Here is a 10,229-nt window from a genome sequence, read left to right on the forward strand (position 1 = left end):
GTTTGAGAAGTCCGTTTGAATCAAAAAATCGTGACCAGGCAGTGACTGAGCGGCTCACCAGAGCGTATTAGCCGGGTTTGAGAGGTCCGGTTGTAGATGCTCTAATGTCGGACCGATGGTTGTCAACTTTTAATGCAAACCAAGACATCATTAGAGATGGGTGAGAAATAACAAAACCGATAAAAAAACTGTTAAACATATGGATATTTACCGTGCTATAACATGTAAATGCGGTATATTTCGTGCAAAAAAATATTAAGTCAAGTTCAGTACAAAAAAGAAACAAAAATGATCTTGTGCACCCTGTGCAAAATTGTGTTCAGAAAACACGGTTTCTATGTACCATGTGCGAATATATGATTTTATACGCTTACACAACACAATGTAAAAGGAGAATCAGTAACATATGTACTACTAGTATTTTTACGTGAAAGAGAGGAAAATATATCTTGAGTAGGTGTACTCTTTATACAGGCAAGACGTGTAGGCAAAACCAGCTAGCGTGTCGATGTGGCAAGACTAGATTGACACATCTTCTAGTACAGTGGTAAGTTATACTCTAGGCTAAGTAATGAATCCTGTTTGGTAGTACTTGTCGTACAGTGACTAGTACAGCCAGTTGAAGACGATAGTACAAGATGTGTTCATCCAAAACAAATATCTTCAAGCACTAGACTATGATGCACTAAATCAGACTTTCCAGGAGAAACTATTAGCACAGTCATTTAAACCTAACTATTGTCATTTAAGCCAAGAAAATTCATGACATTTTCTTGACATAAACAAAATTAATCAAGTTTAAATCTTCACCGGCGTCCATGTCCAAGTCCTTATTGTTTCCCATGTCCGACATTTTCGCTGGCTGTGAGCTCTTGGAAGTGAAGCTGCGGATCAACGTCGAGGAAGAGTAAGACATGGGATATAGAAATGCCCACATGGGACACGAAAGTCTCCGTCTCTCGTATCCTACTCTTACTTGTTGGAGCCTGCCGCTTGGACATCGCTGGTGAAGGTGAGGTCCATGATGGATGTGGACCGGATGGCCTCGTGGTCGTAGCGGCTCGACACCAGTGTTCCCATCCTCAATCGCCCACGCCACTAGCGGCGCTTCCGCGTCTAAGTGCGTCGTGACCACGTTGTAGTCGGCATGAGCACCGCTGCTCGGCGACGAAGTTCGGGTTCTCCGCGGCCATGGCCGCCAGGGCCTTCTCGCTCGTGAACTCGTTGTAGATTTGACGAGGAAGGTGAGATTATAGTGTTACTCCTCCTGCGCGTGCCGCAACGCCGACACCGGATGCTCCTCCGTCATGATAGCGTTGAAGTTCTATTGCGCCTGCCCCATGGTGAAGCCGACATGGACCAGTATAGGAGGAGGCGTCGGCTCGTCGTTGGACGCCTTCTCTATCATCGCGTGGTCGTCACTCACCGACAAGCCGACCTCTATTCATTGGGCATGGCGGGCTTGCCAGAGCTAACTGCAAGGGTGGCCAATGCTTCTACTCTATCGAGATCCTCTCCCACATCGCTCTAGAGCTCCTGGCCGGTCATGGTGGCAGAGGAAGAAGGAATCATGTCCGATGTGGTGCAGATCATGTCGGGCATGTCCATGTATAAATAGCGGCACCAGCCAGGACCACGTAGGGCCTGTGCCAATGCGCGTGTCGGAGTTGGTTTCTCGGTCGCGCCGCCTGTTTCATGCCGGCAGACGGACGGATGGGCAGCCGGTTTAAATGCAGTAGATAACTTTTCTGTCCTGTCCAGCCACGTCTCTCCCACATTGAACATGCATGAAGACCAGGATGCACCGCGGGCGGTACTCTCAGTTGACGCGTCACTTTAGTACCGGCTCCAGTGACCTGTCGTGCCCGCTTTGCGTATGAGATGTTTTGGGGGTGGACAGGGGTGTGAGACGCATGTGTGGCAGAAGTTCGGAGCTCGCAAAGTTGTCGATGGTTTGTAAAATTTTGAACTACCGAACGTTGTCCGCAGACTAATGGGTACCGTGTTAGAGCAAAGTGTATCCAGACAATTGACTCCAGTCATTTAGAGAAACTTTAATGGGGTGACCCATTTCGTCCATGGCCATTCATTTGGATGGGTGCGGACAGAAAAGGCGGCCTAACGCGCCGATCCAAATGGACACGCGTCTACTTTTCGTCCGCGGGCAACCCATTTCCGGTCTATTTTTGAGCTTGATTTACGTCGGCGCGGACAAGCGACGGACGCGCGCGCGCTCGCCTACTCCTGTCCCCGGGCCCGCTGGTCTGTGGCACATTGGCCTCCCTTCCCCCGGCCAACAAGCAACTCTCGCCCTCGCCTCCTCCGTCACCGACGCTGCCGCCCATTTTTGCCGGCGACTCTTCCAGCCGCCGCCGCCTCCACATCCGCCCAGCAATGCCGCCCCTACCCCCAGTCGCCCGCTGCCGCCGTTTTGCCGCCAGGGAGCAAACTGGTTCCCGCCGCCGCTTCCCCCACCGCCCAGCCGCCCGCGGCCAAGAAGACGCCTCGCCGCCCCCGCCACATACGACCGGCACGCTCGTCCTATGCCATCACACACTTGTCTGACTCCGGCAGGGCAGCTAGCTGGTCTGTGGGCCGTCTCCTTCTTCGACGCCCGCAAGCTGTTTGACAGTCTGCCAATGTACGAAAATGGACTCCACCGATGAGTTCTTTTTCCACAATTTCATTTGCGACTCCGAGGAGATATTGACTGCCGTGTTGGTCCATCACCACCTCAACAACCAGCGACCGTTATTCCGTGGCTCCATTCCGGGCCACCTTCCGGCGTTGAATCGTAACCGGGAGAGCGGGCATTTCCTTCTCTGGAAGGACTACTTTGATACAACAAGCCCGTTGTTCAAACACCACAAATTCCGCCGCCGGTTCCATATGAGTAGGCGTGTTTTCAACCGTATTAGAAAGGGAGTGGTCGGCTATGATGACTACTTCGAGTGCAAAGAGGATGTCGTTGGCAAGATTGGTTTCTCCTCTTATCAGAAATGCACTGCCGCCATCCGAATGCTTGCATACGGAGTGCCCGGTGATCTCATTGACGAGTACGTCCGTATGAGCGAGTCTACATGCCTAGAGTCCATGTATAAGTTCTGCAAGGCTCTGATTGCTGTGTTTGGCCCTGAGTACTTGAGAGAGCCGACAGCTGAAGATACAACCCGTTTTGTTTGCGATAAATGCTAGCAGGGGCTTTCCGGGGATGCTTGGCAGCATAGACTGCATGCACTGGGAGTGAAAGAACTGCACTTCTGCTTGGCAAGGGCAATAAGGGACATGTCAGGGCTTGCACTGTCATACTAGGGGCCGCGGCGTCTCAAAATCTCTAGATCTGGCACTCTTTCTTTGGCATGGCTGGATCACACAATGATATCAACGTGCTTCAGTGCTCGCCGGTGTTTGCTAGGCTTGCCGAAGGCAACTACCCACCGGTGAACTTTACTGTCAACGACCACAACTACGACAAAGGGTATTATTTAGGTGACGGTATCTATCCTCAGTGGACCACTATTGTAAAGACAATACCCAATCCTGTTGGAGAGAAAAGGAAAAGATTTGCTCAAGAGCAAGAGAGTGCTAGAAAGGATGTCGAGTGTGCCTTTGGTGTTTTGCAATTTCGACGGGGCATCATTCGGTATCCTGCTAATACTTGGAGCACGCAGAAACTATGGGAGGTGATGACTACTTGTGTGATCATGCACAATATGATCGTAGAAGACGAGCGCCCGGAACGTCTGTACGATCAAGGCTTTCAGTTTCGGGGTGAGAATGTTGTGCCTGAGCATGAAGTAGCGGCAACATTTGAGCAGTTCACTTAGTTTCATGAAGACATGCGTGATTGAGAAACTCATGTGCAACTGTAAAATAATTTGGTTGAGTATATGTGGACTCATGTTGGCAACCAATAAATGTATCTTCTTTTATTCATTTGTAAAACTATGTGAAACATTTTTATTTTTATTTGGCATGTAAAATTATACTATTTATTTGGGCGGCTAAACTATTTTGCTTGTTAAATTTTCATTTCACAAATATGTTAAATGTAATATAAAATTAGGCGGCCAACCGGCCACGCCTACACATATGGATCAACGCGTTGAACGGCACTGTCAATTCATATAAAAACCAGGGCGGACGCCGGACGAATGGCCGATCCAAACAGGCCCGTTAGAGTTGCTCTTATGGGCGATTTGAAGAGTCCGCGTGAAGATGCCCTCGATCAGCACGACGACCGATGGCATCAGGGAGCAGTTAGTGGCGGTCTCAGTGATCATATCAACAGCCATTGCACAATCAGTTTCCAGTAGAAAAGCCTCCGAGCTCCATTCAGATGTCAACTGTTAGACTGTATATCCGTAGCTCTCTGTATATATTCTGTATTGTACATCTTGATACTTCTATCTATATGAGATAGCCACACCTATTTAGGATGTCCAGCAACTTCCCAAAATATATCGTTTAATATTGATATCAGTTTAGGTTACAATGCTTTCGCTGCATACTCCGCCGCCGCCGCCGCTCCGGCTGCCTCCGCCGGGCGCCAGCTCCTATCTCGCCCTTCCTCGCCTTCCACCCGCTTGCGAAGGTGTGGCAGGCCCAGACCCCCGGAGCCGTCCTTCCTAGCTCCCCGATTGGATCTGAGGTGATGGGCGATCTGCCTCCATCTACTTCCTTCGGTGGCACTGCGCCCACTACCCCGGCCGCGTACGCTGCCCCGCCCTACAGCGCCCCGGCCGCGTACGCTTCCCCGTCAGCGCCTGTGTATGGTGCCTCGTCCATGTACGGGCCTTCGGCTGCACCGATCCAGGGCATACCGCCCCAACCTGCTGCTCCTGTGGTGTCCCATGGTGCGGCTCAGCTCCAAGGCGTACAGCCCCAACCGGCTCCCGCAGGAATCTATGGTGCAGCGCCACCGCCGTCATCCGCGTGGCATGCGCCTTCCTACGGCGCGCTACCTCCGCAACCCTATACGGCTCCCGCGCAACCGATATCCTACGGAGCTGCGTCTACCGCGCCCTATGGGCAGCCTCCAGCACCTCACTACGGTGCGCATACTGTTGCTCCGCCTGGCGCCTACCCGTCGCTGATGTATGACGGTGTTGTGCCCGCGTCGCATCCGTCCGTTCACGCAGATCATGCCGTGGCGTCATCGCCCTTCTACTTCTCGCATCTACTTTCGGTGAAGCTCTCGCCAGACAATTATTTGTCGTGGCGTGCTCAGGTGCTGCCTCTCCTTCGAAAACGCTACTTGGAGGGATACGTGGATGGATCCCTCCCGTGCCCGCCGCCGTATCATCCGGCGTATCACACATGGGTGGCTCAGGATCAGACCATCCTCTCCGCCATTCAGTCTTCGCTCACTCCGAGCGTCTCGTCGCTGGTTATCTTCGCCGCCACGTCTCGCGATGCATGGGTGGCGCTACACACCAGCTTCGCCTCTCAGTCTCAGGCGCGTGCTCATGCTATACGCACCGAGTTGGGCGAGACTAAGCTCCACGACCTCAGCATCACGGACTACTTCAACAAGATGACCGGCTTCGTTGACACAATGGCCTCGATCGGTCAGCTGCTTCTTCCCGAGGACTTCACCACCCATGTCCTTAACGGACTTGACGACGACTATGATAATCTCGTTGAGAGTGTTCATGGTCGCGACGCTCCACTTCAGCCTCGTGAGCTCTATGCGCGCTTTCTCGGCCGCGAACAACGCATCAAGGCACGCCATGCCTCCCCAAGCTTCGCCTCTGCCAACGCCGCGACCCGCGGTAAACCGCAGAAGCCGTTCCCGCCTGGTGGCAAGCAGGCATCCTCGCCTCAGCAGGCTTCGCGATCTGCTCCGCTGCCGTCCATCACTGGCGGTGGCCGCCCATACGCCTGTTGTCCATGTTGTGGCGCCCCGCAGGCCTGCCAGCTTTGTGGCCTCGAGTGTCACAGCGCCTCTCGCTGTCATCGCCGCTACAAGAAGGACTTCCTTGGCCTTGGCAACAAAGGTAAGGGGAATGAGAAGCAGGCCGCTGCTGCAGTGGCAAGTCATGAGCACGGGCACACCCCGTCATACTCCATTGATCCGACATGGTACATGGACACGGGGGCTACCAACCACCTGATGAGCAAGATGGAGAAACTCTCCACTCAGGAGCCATATCACGATCATGATCAGGTCCACACCGCCAGTGGAGCAGGTATGCACATCTCACATGTTGGTCACGCCTCTCTTCTTACACACAACTCTATAAAATTGCATCTTGCCAATGTTCTTAGAGTTCCTTCTGCTACACGTAGTTTGTTGTTCGTTCCTCAACTTACACGTGATAATAATGTCCTTGCTGAATTTTATCCTTTTCGTTTCTTTATCAAGGATCGGGACACGAGGGACGTTTTGCTTAGTGGTCGTTTGCGCCATGGTCTGTATGCACTTGAGGTGCCGCGCCCACTTCCTACGCAAAGTTCTCCCCAGGCCTTCAGTGGTGTTCGTGTGTCACCTACGCACTGGCATGCGCGCCTTGGTCATCCTGCTGCTACGATAGTTCGTCATGTTCTGCATCGTCATGAGCTTCCAGTTGTGTCCAATAAAAGTGCTGAAACTATCTGTGATGCCTGTCAGCAAGGTAAGAGCCATCAACTTCCGTTTTCAGAGTCAAGTCGTGTTGTTCAGCACCCTCTTGAGCTTGTTTTTTCTGATGTGTGGGGTCATACCCAAACGTCCATTAGTGGCCACAATTACTATATCAGCTTTATTGATGCTTATAGTCAATTTACCTGGCTTTATCTTATTAAGCGCAAGTCTGATGTGTTTGATGTTTTTATCCAGTTTCAAGCACATGTTGAGCGTCTCCTTAAGCATAAAATTCTTCATGTTCAGTCCGACTGGGGGGGGGGGTTGAATATCAGAACCTCAATTCGTTTTTTAATAAGCTTGGGATCTCATACCGTGTGTCTTTTCCTCATACACATCAGCAGAATGGCACCCCTAAACGTAAGCATCGTCATCTCATAGAGACTGGCCTTACCCTACTAGCTCATGCCTCCATTCCGTTTCAGTTTTCGAGTGATGCTTTTTCAACAACTTGTTTCTTGATAAATAGGCTTCCCACACAACTTCTGAAAATGAAAACTCCTCTTGAACTGCTGCTCAATGAACTCCCAGATTACACCTTTCTCAAAGTCTTTGGATGTGCATGTTGGCCTCACCTTCGTCCACATAACAAGCGCAAGCTAGAGTTTCGGTCTAAAAAGTGTGTTTTTCTCAGGTATAGTTCCCTCCACAAAGGGTACAAATGCCTCCATATTCCCACCAATCGCGTTTACATATCTCGTGATGTCGTGTTTGATGAGAGTGTGTTTCCTTTCCGTGCACTTCCGAACAACTCTACTCCGACACCACATATGCACTCCACCATACCTTCGCCTGATCAATTTGTAGATGTTGCACATGCTCCTATGCTGCTTCCTAATCATACTACAGGTATTGGACGTGGCGCCCGGCTTGAGCTCCTTACTGATCAGGTGTTGAATGATGATCATGGCGGAGGTATTGTTCGTGTGCATGGGCCATGCATAGCGGGTCAAACACGTCAACCCGACTCTGCCTCGCTCGGTACAGCCGTGCATGATGCGCCCATGGCAGCTCCACGGGTGGCCACTCTGCCTGGCTTGGTGGAGTCCACGTGAGCGACTGCTTCGCCTGGCTCGGTGGACTCCATGCGAGCGACTACGTCGCCTGGACCGATGTCCACATCTGGTCTGGACGTTCGCCCAGTGGGCCGGTTTCGCCTGGCCTGACGCCGCTTGGCTCCCCGTCGCCAGCAGCCTCTGCGTCTAGCTCAGCATCGCTAGCTTCTGCAGGCTCGACATCATCTCTGCCACCTGAGTCGAGCCAGGTTTCGCCAATACTGTCTGCAGCTGTTGCGCTTCGCCCACGCACATGCAGTCAGAATGGGGGTTTTCGCCCAAAGGAGCGCATAGACGGAACTGTTGCGTGGCTTGCCGCTTGTGTTGCTCATGATGCTACTGATCCTATAGCTGAGCCATGCCATTTTGAGGCTGCTCTCAGGATTCCTCATTGGCGAGCTGCGATGGAACAGGAGTTTCAGGCTTTATTAAAAAATGATACTTGGCAACTTGTTCCCCCTGTTTCTGGTGTTAATATCATTGACTCCAAATGGGTCTTCAAAGTTAAGAGACATGCAGACGGTTCCATTGAACGCTACAAGGCGCGGTTAGTAGCGAAGGGTTTCAACCCGAGGTATGGTCTTGACTATGAAGACACGTTCAGCCCAGTTATCAATCCTACTACTATCTGTTTGCTGCTCTCTCTGGCTGTTACTCGAGGACAGTTTCTTCGTCAGCTGGATGTGCAGAATGCTTTCCTCGATGCTGTCCTTGAGGAGGAGGTCTATATGCGCCAGCCCCCAGGTTTTGTTGATCCTGCACGTCCTCGGCATCTCTGTCGCCTTGTTAAGGCGTTGTACAGACTCAAACAGGTTCCTCGTGCGTGGCATGCGCGTCTTGACTCATTTCTTCAGGCTCTTGGGTTTGTTCCCTCCACATGTACAGCTGACACCTCTTTGTTTCTCCTTCAGCGTCCTGAGATTACGATGTATCTCCTGGTTTATGTTGATGATATCATATTGATCAGTTCCTCCGACGTTGCTGCTGATCGTCTTGTGACTGCACTCAGTGGTGATTTTGCCGTCAAGGACTTAGGTGCTCTGCACTACTTTCTTGGTCTGGAGGTTTTGCGGTCGTCTGATGAGTTGACTCTTACTCAGAAGAAGTATTCTCTGGACTTGCTGCGCCGCGCGGGTATGTTGAAGTGTAAACCTGCTGCCACTCCGATGTCTGCGACTAATCGGCTGTCTGCTCTTGATGGAGACCCTCTCTCACCTATTGCAGTCTCGTTGGAGGTCTGCAATACCTCACTATCACCAGGCCGGATGTCTCCTATGCAGTTAATCATGTGTCCCAGTATCTTCATGCACCCAGGACGTCTCATTGGTCAGCGGTGAAGCGTATTCTTCGCTACATCTGTCTCACTGCCTCGTATGTATTGCTACTCCAACCGGCACTGTCTTGTGAGCTTTCGGCCTTCTCTGATGCGGATTGGGCCGGCAGTCCTGATGACAGGCGATCCACGGGGGGCTATGTGGTATTCTTTGGGCCTAACTTGATCGCCTGGAATGCTCGCAAGCAAGCTACAGTGTCTCGCAGCAGTACTGAAGCCGAGTACAAGGCAGTTGCCAATGCCACAGCTGAGCTCATATGGGTACAGTCCTTATTACGAGAGTTGAGAGTCTCTACGGCTCACCCTTCAGTCCTTTGGTGTGATAACATAGATGCCACATACCTTTCCTCTAATCTGGTATTTCATGCTCGGACGAAACACATCGAAGTTGACTATCACTTTGTTCGGGAACATGTTGCACAGAAGCTACTTTGTATCAAGTTCATCCCTTCCAAGGATCAACTTGCTGACATCTTCACGAAGCCTCTTCCACAACCACAGTTTGTAAGCTGTAGGCACAATCTTAACTTGCTTTGTACTTCAGGCCATAGTTAAGATTGAGGAAGGGTGTTAGACTGTATATCCGTAGCTCTATGTATATATCATGTATTGTATCTCGCAGCAGTTTCCCAAAGCATATCGTTTAACATCAACGACACTCCCTCCATTCACGTACATGTAGCTACCTTTGTCTTCAACGCGCTGGAGCAGGTTGTGAGGAATCGAGCCGGATCCCGCGTAGATTTTCTTTTGGGGAGTCTGGATAGTTTGCTCTAGCCGCGCGTAATACTAGATTAGAATTAGCGGAGGATCAAGCAAGGTTCCATGCATATAAGTTGATCTCGTACACGTCGATTGGTCTCATAGATATACTACCTACATATGGTAACTCTACCTACAGTTCTCTAAACCATGATATGACTACTGATCAGAAGATAAAGCAAAAAGAAAAGAACAATGTAAAAAAAAAAAATTGTGGCACCACACTCAAGCTTAGAGCAACTCTAACAGATCGGCTATATTCGCCTGACCACTGTAATAACTGCCGATATAAGGGATGCAGACGATTTTCCGTCCTGCACACATTCTCTATATCCAGGCATCTGCTTTTTTTGCAGGATCGTATAAATTTCGGCCCACGTCAAGCCATATCCACAGTTTTCAGCCCTTCTTTTGCCGGTTCCTCTATTCCATCTGCTCATGGCGCGAAGGCATT

This window comes from Triticum aestivum, chromosome 3A, assembly GCF_018294505.1.
Source record: "Triticum aestivum cultivar Chinese Spring chromosome 3A, IWGSC CS RefSeq v2.1, whole genome shotgun sequence".
NCBI lineage: Eukaryota > Viridiplantae > Streptophyta > Magnoliopsida > Poales > Poaceae > Triticum > Triticum aestivum.